The 13,155-nt window shown below is 35.9% G+C and overlaps 1 protein-coding gene across 1 annotated transcript in view; it reads right to left on the minus strand.

The window, feature by feature from the left end:
- tn (tripartite motif containing protein thin) overlaps positions 1 to 13,155 on the minus strand; it is a 154,800-nt gene that overhangs the window by 78,600 nt on the left and 63,045 nt on the right. The window lies entirely within an intron of this gene.

Raw genomic sequence — 13,155 nt, forward strand, 5'->3', positions numbered from 1 at the left:
CGGCGATCGATAGTCGAGGTGACGCACGATGTCATTGAAAGGAAATTCTCATAAAAGAGACCGATACATTTTTCACGGTATGAAAAACAAGATAGTATAACATTCATCGCCAATATTGAATTACGCGTGCATCTTCTTGTAATGTACCTACTTGCAGTAAATTTTCAATTAGTAGACTCTACTATACCTAATCGCATCGGCTACGTGTGATTGACGCCGACTTAAATTTTTCACACATATCACTGTGGGACCTCATCGGAACAAAGGAAAGTGAAAATAAATTGATTCGTTGTACTCGACGAAGTGTACTCCTATGACGAGAAAATTGTCCAAGTAACGTGGAGCCCGCGATGCGTGAATTTGTAACTCAAACTCGCGACGTAGGTATTACACGGCACTGCCTCTTTGTGAAAGTTGCGATTGTAAATAAAAATTACACCAAGTTCCGATCGATGACCCTTGGCATGATAGACCTACAAGACGGTCACTCGAAGAATTTTTAGGTCTTCTTCGCGCTTTTGAAGAAATGAGGTAAAAAAAAAATTCTATTTTGTAAAATGAAAAAAATTACCATAGCAACAGTTCAACTTGAAGTAATTAATTGTTGGAGCCATCATTGCAGCATCTCTGTTGAAAATCGTCGCAGGTTTTATCCGAATTAACACGTGAATGGTGCGGCAGAAGTTCGTGACTAATTATTACAGCCGTGATGAATTTGAAATTATTAATTAAAAGTTTTTACCCAACCGTATGCTGTTGTAGCACATAGTTTCAATCTCGTAACGTATGTATCAACCCTAAAAAGTAAATTTTTACTTTTTGTTATTTTAAAAATGAAGCCAGAACATATTTTTGACTGGCTCTTACGCCGTAAATTAACGTAAGCTGGTGTTTTATTTTTATTTTCTTATCTTTTTTGTAAAAAGTAACAGCTATGATTTTTTTTTGTTTACTCGTTTCCAACGCTCGACGGCCAGCTGTAATTAATATTATCAATGAAAACATATTTGATGAGCAGTTGGTGATGGAAAAAAAATCTGGATGAAAAAGAAAGTCATGCTTTAGGTGTGATCAAAAAATACATAAATAAGCGGTTATAATTAATTATTTAGATAGCTTGTTTTTTCGAAACTAACTCCAAAGTAAAGTGCCAGAATGAAAATGAAACAGCAGTTCAACAACACTGCGATGGTATATAGGAGCTTCGCGATCGATCGAGACGTCGAGAGGGTGGGACAAAGATGTCGAGTGTGAGGGAAAAAAAAAATTTATATCAAAGAACAGCTCGTAGTTTTATCAAAACCTGCTACGCGACAACTACGCAAAAAGAGGTAAATATTATTTTCAGGGACTATGTATAGATATCGCTAGTTTCGAATTAAATGACTGTTGAATAATAGTAATAACGAAACGACTGCGTGGTCAGAATAACAAACTTTTTCGTTGCTGATATTCAGACGACGTATTATTAAATAATCCTAAATTATTAACAAAAAAATAGCCAAAAAAGTGTTTAGCAGAAAATAATGTGTAAATATATATAACACGCCCGATGCCACTGTTATCGTAATGAGCAAAGTATTAAAAAAAAAAAATAATATTAATAATGTAACTATATGCATACGCCAGACGTGGTACTGTATTATTCACCGATTGGTACTATATATTATTATGTCATACGTAATCGAGCGTAATTTTATTAGCGCTTTTAATGAGACATCAGCCGTTAATGTCACGGGTTGCTTTTTATATAATAATAATAATAATAATAATAATAATAATAATTATAATAATAATAATAATAATAATAACAATAATAGTAATCATAATAATAATGATTAACGCGTATAAGCATATAAATAAGAGGTTCGTAAAATATGTGTAGCAGCATCAACGCCAGGGTCGTGATTTCCTTGTAAATAATAAATACGTGAGACACATTGACAAGCGTTATTTTTACCAAAAAAAAAAAAAAAAAAAAAAAAGTGAAAAATTGTTGAAGCGATAAGCATCGTTGGAATAGTTAGTTGATAATATTGCATTGTTGTAGCGATTCAAGTGATGATCAAACATGTAGCGACGCTATTATTATGTAAATTATGTAATACAATGATGTATGAGTACACGTACAAGTGAATAAATATTTATAAAAGCTTTAAACAGACGAGCCAGGGAGAGCAATTTTGTGAAAGAATAATCGCACGAAGCGGAGTGAGACAAAAAAAAACAAAAGTAAGTGTTCATCAGTCTCGAGACGAAAGAGCTGTTTTGGAGGACAATTTTAAATGAAAGAGTTACTGAATTATTATAGGTACGCGAACAGTACCGCATTGACGTGAATTTTAATATTACGACATTTCGTTGAATCTTATAAATATTGTATTTAAGTATTTTACGGCGTCCAACTCACGTATGGTGTTTGCTACTGCATGGCGCAAGTGTACAACGAGTGACTGGGCGTGAAAACAAAAAATTGTAATATATAATATATCGTTGAGTTTCAAAGAATAACAAATATCAAGAAGATACACCATGAAAATAGAGTGTTGTGTATTTACTCGCCCACTCCTTGTACAATTTTCCCTCAGTCAACTTTTTTTTTTTTTTTTCAGTGTCCAGGTAAGCAACCAACTTTAACGTACAATCCAACTGGAAAATCCTTCGACCCAAATAGAATTAGTGAATTTGCCCACAAGAGTCGCACTAGAAAAAAGGGGTGGATGGAAGAAAAAAGCTATCACGAAAATAGAGCCAAATGAAACTCGCATGAGTGTAAGAACGGGGAGGGGGGAAAAAAAGACGAATGCCCCATTAGCAAATGAAAGGGCCGGGAAGAGGTTTGGCGGTATCTCGGACAAGCCGAGGAGTGGGGCACGTTCGGGTTCTCTTCGCTCTTATTTTCGTCGGGGCTCCTTCAGACCAGAAACGTTTGGAAGGGGAAGGGGAAAAAAAATTGTAACTATTCCGAAGAGAGCCTCGAGATTCAGCCACGCGTGCCATCGGCCACTGTACGCCGCACTGGCCTACTCTCGCCCCGGTCCACTCGAACCCTCGGCACGGCTCGCCTCTTTAGCCGGAAACAATGGATTCCAGCTAGGGAGACTTTAGTCGCTGTTGGTTTTGCCGACTCGGACGAAATTAATTGTCATGCATGCCTTTTGAAAGCTCCGGCGGCCAAACGAGGCTAGAGTACGGCTCAACTATCGTGACTTTGCTGCAATTGGGGTTTTTCACGAGACGCGACTTTGGTGTAAACAAGTTCTGGTGAATCAGGGAAAAAAAAGAAATCTACAAGACCACGCCACCACTCGAAATTTGGGTATCTCCCCACAGCTGGGTGTCTTTTCGAAGAAAAGTTTATCCCCTGGACTGAACCAAAGTATAATTTTGATAAATCTTCGCTTGTTGTATTTAGTCTGCGTTCCAGCTCTTTCGGTATCACAGTTATACCTTATCTCACACAAAGTTGTATTAAAAGTTCTAATTTGCAATCCTTTAAAAATACACTCACCCACTGTCACGCCAACGCGAGTCAACAGACTTTTTTGGGCGCGAATCATCGCTAAAAAGCCCTGACCCGGTCGCTTTTCATAACACCTTGGCTTATAAGAGCCCATTGAAGGGGGGGGGTGGAAAATTGAGAGAAAGAGCGAGTCGAATCCCACTCGTTGCCTCGGATAAATTGCCCAGTTTATTCAGCTCACGCTGCGACCCGGCGCACATGTAAGGGTAGATCGCGGCTGAGGTAACAAGCAAGCCACCTTGCTCTCCTTATCATCGAGCCCTACGAGACGATGAAAATCCCTCTTCGGCTACACATGACAGCTGAATTTTCTCTCCCCGGCAACGCGTGTCGAATACCTCTCTCTCTCTCTCTCACTCCAAATGTTCTCGTCTTTGACGCAGCTTACGTATCCCCCCCTTTTTTTTATTTCGGTGGTGTTTTCTAGTTTTTTTTTTTTATCTCGAAGCGCTTTTTGCCCCGTCTGACTCCGATCGCCCAAAAATAACGTTGCACCCACGTATAAACACTTACCTTCTCTCGATAGGAATAATTGAGTCAGGCTTGCCATGGATAAAACCTCCCCGAAAATTTCTCTTTATCCTAATTTTTCACATACCAAAGACACGTACGTTTTATCCACAGCGACGGAGATACACACATCCCCAGACGAGCGAAACAAGAAAAATAGGATGATTATTCATTTAGATTGGTACAGTCCTCGGTAAAAACTTGCGCGTAGTAATCCTATTTCTCATCGGGTAGAGCACAAGGAGATGATACGTAAGGGCTGAAGGATCTTGATGTGCTCCAACAAACGCGTCGTAAATTTTTCGTGAGATACAGTCGATGTTGAGCCTACGAGGGACGAAAAAAAAAGGGCCACGTCCTTCCTCGCGTGTTTTATCGATGCGCGTGCGAATCATGTTTTCTTAAACTCTCCTACGCGCGCTATACGTCCAGTGGCGGCGTTTTCTTGCACAGTTTCTCCAACTTTTTGCTCATGGGTACTTGAAAGGGCAGTACAGCCACGCGTGGTCTAAATTTCCTCGGGGCACTTGCTTTTCTTCTTTCCACTCACTGGACCAAGGAAGAAAAAAAAAAAAGGGCACCTCGGCGTGTTCCCGTATTCTTTGTTCCATGGCTAAAGAGAGCAGGGAAGAAAAACGCGAGGGCGAACAGCCACTCCGAAGGTCAAACTGATCGAAAGTATCGGAGCGAGGAAAAAGAGGTCAAACAAAAACAAAAGACATTACGTTCATTAGCCCCTCCCTGGCTCTGGGAGCTGATGCACCGAAGAAGATTTTTGGTGGGGCGATAATTTCACACGGGAGGTGGAAAAATTGGTTAATCAAATAAGAACTCGCGCGTTATTCATGAGATGCAGGTGCAATCGATGGCTACACTGGTACAGCACAAGCCAATAAATCCCAAAAATCTGTCCGTGTGGTAAACCTCGAAATTGCAAGCTCACGTTACCACCCTCATTAAAAAGACGTTGCCGGAAGCTCGTGCAAGACCAGCTTTGTTCTTCTCATCTGTAAAGACGATCCCGAGCGACTGCAGAGGGGGGCGCTCGGGCAGTGATCGTATAATAGCTCGGGAGCCCCCGGGGAGAGTTTTTCTATGTCACACGCGGACACTAGGCACGAGGGACAGGCACGTGTATGGGGGGCGGGGGAAGAAAGTTTATTGCGCCGGAGAAGCAGCGACCTCTCGATCGCGTGACTTTTTTTTCCACGCCATGTGTGTACGCTACCGTATTCGCTCGCTACTTGGTATTTAATTGAGGGGAGAAAACCATAAATTCCGGTTCGGGTGTGCTGTAACGTGGTAGGTGAATGTTGATAAAATGAACGCTAATAATATCTACAAATAAAAAAAGCCTCTTTTTGCACGCGCTATAAAAACACTGCATGAAAAGTAAGCGTCGAGAACGGAACAATTAAAAGTTCGAGCGACGAAAGAAGTGCTTGCAGGTGTTTGTCATGTGTTTAAGAAAACTTTTTCGTTTTCCCTTGTCCTTTCGCGTGTGATTCCGCAAAAGATTTTTATATCGAGTGCAGTAAGTAAAAACAAACCCTCCTTCTCTCCTGCCCAGGGGCTATTTTTCTGCTTCTATTGTTGATAATTTCGTGCATTGACTCTTGCTCTTATCGATCGTCTATTTACGTAAGTTTTACTATTATCAATTTCAACTTGGATCGCCGCCAAGTGAGTGAAACTAATAAATCTAATTCAAGATGATACTTGAAACTTGTAATTTTATTTGTATTTCAAACAGTTTACATTAAATTGTTGATTTTTTAAATCTCGAAATAAATAATTGGTAAACATACCTATCGAATTTTAGTTAGTAAACACGATGGTTTATGAAACTTGCACATTTTACTTGGGATAAAAATAATCCTAGTTTTCTGAAATCGTTAACTGAAAACTTCTTAACTTTGTTCAGTTTGGAATTTTCACGTTTCTTAAAAATAACTCCTGACTATAGAAGTGAGGGAGCGGGCGTACATGGAAAAAAAAAAAAAAAAAAAAAAAAAACAGCTGAAAGCTTGTCAGAGAAGGTCACAAGAGTAAGTGTCGCCAATGCAAAAGTTAGTTTAAAAAAAAAAAAAAAAAATGTATAAGTTTAGAGTCAGAAATTGAGTCAAGATAGAAAGAAAGAGAAATCGCACTTTCGGATCCGAAAAAGATCTTATCTGAGTAATTTTTTAGTTACATTAGTAGCACTATTTATTTAGACGTGAGATTTTTTTTATTTTTTTTTATTTTTTTTTTTTCGAAGTATTTATCTTGAAACAGATACTATTGGTGGCACTTATAATACACGTAATCGCAGAACCAATAACATATCCTAGAAATAAGGGAGGAGGGGGCATAAATGAGCTTTGAGCTTTCACTCAAAGAATAAAGAATTTTGTTGGTTATGCTTTAATTTTTATTTCTCTGGACTGTCAAGTACACACTTTTCACTAGGTAAAGTAGCAAGTTATTATATTTTTTTCGTTTTTATAGTTTGCTGTGTTATTGGTAAGGAAAATATAGCGTTCGCCACTGGTACAAGTGTCCTCAGATGCAGTGCTATTGCGTTACAAGAGATGCCCACCAGTAATAAAATCTACTGTTCCCTTCCCAAAAAATAATTCTTTTCACTATCTTTTTCATTTTATTAAGTACAATATTTCAACAATCACTAAAATATAAAAGAAATTGTCACATCTGTTTCCAAAAGCACCGCCTTTCGCGTGATTATGCTTATGGTTTACGATTGTCCCATTCACGCGATTAGTACTTGTCTGTTCGGTGCTATTATTTGTTACAATATAATCGTCACTATCCGCCAATGGCTGAGCTGTAGTAATTATCACTGTTTTATTTTCTTTATTTATTGTCTGTTTATCGGTATGGTTTACCATCGTTCTATCGTCACTTTCCATTAATGGCTGATCGGTAGTAAATATTATCTCTGTCTTATTTTCCTTATTCATCAGTTGATCGGGATTGATTGTCATTGTTTCATAATTACTGTTTATTAATGGTTGATCGGTAGTATTTATCATCGTTTTATTTCCGTTGTTTATCATCACTTGGTCAGTGTTGCTTGTCGTCGTTATGTTGTCAATGTCTATCAATGGTTGATCGGTATTATATACTATCGTTTTATTGTCACTGTTCATAATCAAGTGATCGGTAATATTTATCATAGTTTTATACTTCTTGTTCATCAGTTGATCGGGATTTACTGTCATTGTTTCATAATTACTGTTTGTTAACGGTTGATCGGTAGTATTTATTATCGTTTTGTCTCCGTTATTTACCATCACTTGGTCAGTGATGCTTGTCGTCGTTATGTTGTCAATGTCTATCAATGGTTGATCGGTATTGTATACTATCGTTTTATTGTCACTGTTCATAATCAAGTGATCGGTAATATTTATCATAGTTTTATTCTCTTTAGTCATCAGTTGATCGGGATTTATTGTCATTGTTTCATGATTACTGTTTGTTAATGGTTGATCGGTAGTATTTATTATCGTTTTGTCTCCGTTGTTTATCATCACTTGGTCAGCGTTGCTTGTCATCGTTATGTTGTCAATGTCTATCAATGGTTGATTGGTATTGTATACTATCGTTTTATTGTCACTGTTCATAATCAAGTGATCGGTAATATTTATCATAGTTTTATTCTCTTTAGTCATCAGTTGATCAGGATTTATTGTCATTGTTTCATAATAACTGTTTGTTAATGGTTGATCGGTAGTATTTTTCATCGTTTTGTCTCCCTTGTTTATCATCACTTGATCAGCGTTGCTTGTCATCGTAATGTTGTCAATGTCTATCAATGGTTGATCGGTATTGTATACTATCGTTTTATTGTCACTGTTCATAATTAAGTGATCGGTAATATTTATCATAGTTTTATTATCCTTGTTCATCAGTTGATCGGGATTGATTGTCATTGTTTCATAATTACTGTTTATTAATGGTTGATCGGTAGTATTTATCATCGTTTTATTTCCGTTGTTTACCATCACTTGGTCAGTTTTGCTTGTCGTCGTTATGTTGTCAATGTCTATCAATGGTTGATCGGTATTGTATACTATCGTTTTATTGTCACTGTTCATAATCAAGTGATCGGTAATATTTATCATAGTTTTATCCTTTTTGGTCATCAGTTGATCGGGATTTATTGTCATTGTTTTATAATTACTGTTTGTTAATAGTTGATCGGTAGTATTTATTATCGTTTTGTCTAAGTTGTTTACCATCACTTGGTCAGTGATGCTTGTCGTCGTTATGTTGTCAATGTCTATCAATGGTTGATCGGTATTGTATACTATCGTTTTATTGTCACTGTTCATAATCAAGTGATCGGTAATATTTATCATAGTTTTATTCTCTTTAGTCATCAGTTGATCGGAATTTTTTGTCATTGTTTCATAATTAATGTTTGTTAATGGTTGATCGGTAGTATTTACTATCGTTTTGTCTCCGTTGTTTATCATCACTTGATCAGCGTTGCTTGTCATCGTGATGTTGTCAATGTCTATCAATGGTTGATCGGTATTGTATACTATCGTTTTATTGTCACTGTTGTCACTGTTCATAATCAAGTGATCGGTAATATTAATCATGGTTTTATTCTCTTTAGTCATCAGTTGATCGGGATTTATTGTCATTGTTTCATAATTACTCTTTGTTAATGGTTGATCGGTAGTATTTTTCATCGTTTTGTCTCCGTTGTTTATCATCCCTTGGTCAGCGTTGCTTGTCATCGTTATGTTGTCAATGTCTATCAATAGTTGATCGGTATTGTATACTATCGTTTTATTGTCACTGTTCATAATCAAGTGATCGGTAATATTTATCATAGTTTTATTCTCTTTAGTCATCAGTTGATCGGGATTTTTTGTCATTGTTTCATAATTACTGTTTGTTAATGGTTGATCGGTAGTATTTTTTATCGTTTTGTCTCCGTTGTTTATTATCACTTGGTCAGCGTTGCTTGTCATCGTTATGTTGTCAATGTCTATCAATGGTTGATTGGTATTGTATACTATCGTTTTATTGTCACTGTTCATAATCAAGTGATCGGTAATATTTATCATAGTTTTATTCTCTTTAGTCATCAGTAGATCAGGATTTATTGTCATTGTTTCATAATAACTGTTTGTTAATGGTTGATCGGTAGTATTTTTCATCGTTTTGTCTCCGTTGTTTATCATCATTTGGTCAGCGTTGCTTGTCATCGTTATATTGTCAATGTCTATCAATGGTTGATCGGTATTGTATACTATCGTTTTATTGTCACTGTTTATAATTAAGTGATCGGTAATATTTATCATAGTTTTATTATCCTTGTTCATCAGTTGATCGGGATTGATTGTCATTGTTTCATAATTACTCTTTGTTGATGGTTGATCGGTAGTATTTATTATCGTTTTGTCTCCGTTGTTTATCATCACTTGGTCAGCGTTGCTTGTCATCGTTATGTTGTCAATGTCTATCAATGGTTGATCGGTATTGTATACTATCGTTTTATTGTCACTGTTCATAATCAAGTGATCGGTAATATTTATCATAGTTTTATTCTCTTTAGTCATCAGTTGATCGGGATTTATTGTCATTGTTTCATCATTACTGTTTGTTAATGGTTGATCGGTAGTATTTTTCATCGTTTTGTCTCCGTTGTTTATCATCACTTGGTCAGCGTTGCTTGTCATCGTTATGTTGTCAATGTCTATCAATGGTTGATCGGTATTGTATACTATCGTTTTATTGTCACTGTTCATAATCAAGTGATCGGTAATATTTATCATAGTTTTATCCTTTTTGGTCATCAGTTGATCGGGATTTATTGTCATTGTTTTATAATTACTGTTTGTTAATAGTTGATCGGTTGTATTTATTACCGTTTTGTCTCCGTTGTTTACCATCACTTGGTCAGTGATGCTTGTCGTCGTTATGTTGTCAATGTCTATCAATGGTTGATCGGTATTGTATACTATCGTTTTATTGTCACTGTTCATAATCAAGTGATCGGTAATATTTATCATAGTTTTATTCTCTTTAGTCATCAGTTGATCGGGATTTATTGTCATTGTTTCATCATTAATGTTTGTTAATGGTTGATCGGTAGTATTTTTCATCGTTTTGTTTCCGTTGTTTACCATTACTTGGTCAGTGTTGCTTGTCGTCGTTATGTTTTCAATGTCTATCAATGGTTGATCGGTATTGTATACTATCGTTTTATTGTCACTGTTCATAATCAAGTGATCGGTAACATTTATCATAGTTTTATTCTTTTTAGTCATCAGTTGATCGGGATTTATTGTCATTGTTTCATAATTACTGTTTGTTAATGTTTGATCGGTAGTATTTACTATCGTTTTGTCTCCGTTGTTTATCATCACTTGATCAGCGTTGCTTGTCATCGTTATGTTGTCAATGCCTATCAATGGTTGATCGGTATTGTATACTATCGTTTTATTGTCACTGTTGTCACTGTTCATAATCAAGTGATCGGTAATATTAATCATGGTTTTATTCTCTTTAGTCATCAGTTGATCGGGATTTATTGTCATTGTTTCATAATTACTCTTTGTTAATGGTTGATCGGTAGTATTTTTTATCGTTTTGTCTCCGTTGTTTATTATCACTTGGTCAGCGTTGCTTGTCATCGTTATGTTGTCAATGTCTATCAATGGTTGATCGGTATTGTATACTATCGTTTTATTGTCACTGTTCATAATCAAGTGATCGGTAATATTTATCATAGTTTTATTCTCTTTAGTCATCAGTTGATCGGGATTTATTGTCATTGTTTCATCATTAATGTTTGTTAATGGTTGATCGGTAGTATTTTTCATCGTTTTGTTTCCGTTGTTTACCATTACTTGGTCAGTGTTGCTTGTCGTCGTTATGTTTTCAATGTCTATCAATGGTTGATCGGTATTGTATACTATCGTTTTATTGTCACTGTTCATAATCAAGTGATCGGTAATATTTATCATAGTTTTATTCTCTTTAGTCATCAGTTGATCGGGATTTATTGTCATTGTTTCATCATTACTGTTTGTTAATGGTTGATCGGTAGTATTTTTCATCGTTTTGTCTTCGTTGTTTATCATCACTCGGTCAGCGTTGCTTGTCATCGTTATGTTGTCAATGTCTATCAATGGTTGATCGGTATTGTATACTATCGTTTTATTGTCACTGTTGTCACTGTTCATAATCGAGTGATCGGTAATATTTATCATAGTTTTATTCTCTTTAGTCATCAGTTGATCGGGATTTATTGTCATTGTTTCAAAATTACTCTTTGTTGATGGTTGATCGGTAGTATTTATTATCGTTTTGTCTCCGTTGTTTATCATCACTTGGTCAGCGTTGCTTGTCATCGTTATGTTGTCAATGTCTATCAATGGTTGATCGGTATTGTATACTATCGTTTTATTGTCACTGTTCATAATCAAGTGATCGGTAATATTTGTCATAGTTTTATTCTCTTTAGTCATCAGTTGATCGGGATTTATTGTCATTGTTTCATAATTACTCTTTGTTAATGGTTGATCGGTAGTATTTTTTATCGTTTTGTCTCCGTTGTTTATCATCTCTTGGTCAGCGTTGCTTGTCATCGTTATGTTGTCAATGTCTATCAATGGTTGATCGATATTGTACATAATCGTTTTTTTGTCACTAATTATATTTCTTTCTATCCAATCCACGTAGTTTGAAATGCTAGTGGCCACAAGATGATTTCGAGTAATATATCCAACAAGCACAAAATTAGAGCCGTCTTTTTTAACCAAAACATTTTGCCACATAATCTACGGAACATAAAAAAATGTAAGTCAATGTTTCTATTAAAAGTTTTACGAGATTAACAGCCATTTTCGATATTTACCTCATGTAAATCGTCTTTTTCAACACTTTTGACGCAGAATTGTGACGACTCGTGCAGGATTTTATATTTAGTTTGATATTTCAACTGCTCCTTACAAGTTTGATGGTTTAAAACGCGAACTGTTAAATCCTCCATATTTAATTTGACATGGATTTTTTTTTTGTATACAAATGCAGTGTCCGTTAAATAAGTTCCCTCGTTCACAACAGAATTGGCCTCAGGCAGTTTTATGAGTTTAGTATTGTCGTTAAGCTCTATTTTCCACTCCAATTGGACAAGAGCCACGTCATAATTAGTATCACTAGAAGTATCATTTGTAAAATTAAAGTTAAATCTTCGTTGACAATAAGTTATATTTTAAATAAAAAACAAATGTCTCACTTTTTGACGTATTTTTCGTGAATTGTTATGTTTTTGATGGGAATTCCATAATCGTCATAAATGTGTTTGTTGACAGTATTGTCACCAACCAAAACCTTGAGTTGAAGTTTATCACTCAAATGACTTTCTAGACAACTTGAAGTTGCTAAAAGATAGTTTTCCCTAATAAGAGTTGCTTCACAACCAACTACTTTTCCATCGTTGAGAAATTTTGCAATAAATGCAAGATATGGAAACTGGCCTTTAGAAGCATACTGCCACGCGCTGGCAACTTGTTCAAAACACAACAACAGTGATTAGTTATAGGTTTGTTGTACATTGGTATTAAAAAAAGTAAAAAAAAAGTTAAGTCACATAGTAAACTTTAGTTGTACTAAACGACATGACGATGTAATCACATAAAAACTAATTACAGCGTTAAAAAAAAAAGTATCTTTAAAGTAATTCCACCAAAGTCAAAAGTTCTTACCTTGAATAGTCAAAAAAACCGCAAAAACTTTAGCAATAATCATCTTGACGAGGAAAAAGGTACTGTCTTCTGTAAAATTCGTTGCTTACGTGCAACGTGTTACTAATAGTGAAGGAGAAAGTTACAGCAGCTTATCTGTGCTTCTAACTAGGAACAACTAATGTCGAATGGCTTCAAAAAGTCGGCTTGGAAACGATAATCGACAGCGCATGAACAGAAACTAAGCATTTGTTTCTTCTACGGATGTACAAATAACGAAACAATCAGTGATTAAATTCCTAGTACAACTATCTAAATTTACTGGGAAAATGTTGACATTGTCAATCACAGCAATTACTAATTGGTCGCATACTCCAGCACGTGGTGTGATTGTTCTCTTCGTAAAGATTC

This window comes from Copidosoma floridanum, unplaced genomic scaffold (assembly GCF_036245765.1).
Source record: "Copidosoma floridanum isolate Cflo_tuat_1 unplaced genomic scaffold, Cflo_Japanese_pri ptg000030l, whole genome shotgun sequence".
NCBI classification, from domain to species: Eukaryota; Metazoa; Arthropoda; class Insecta; order Hymenoptera; family Encyrtidae; genus Copidosoma; species Copidosoma floridanum.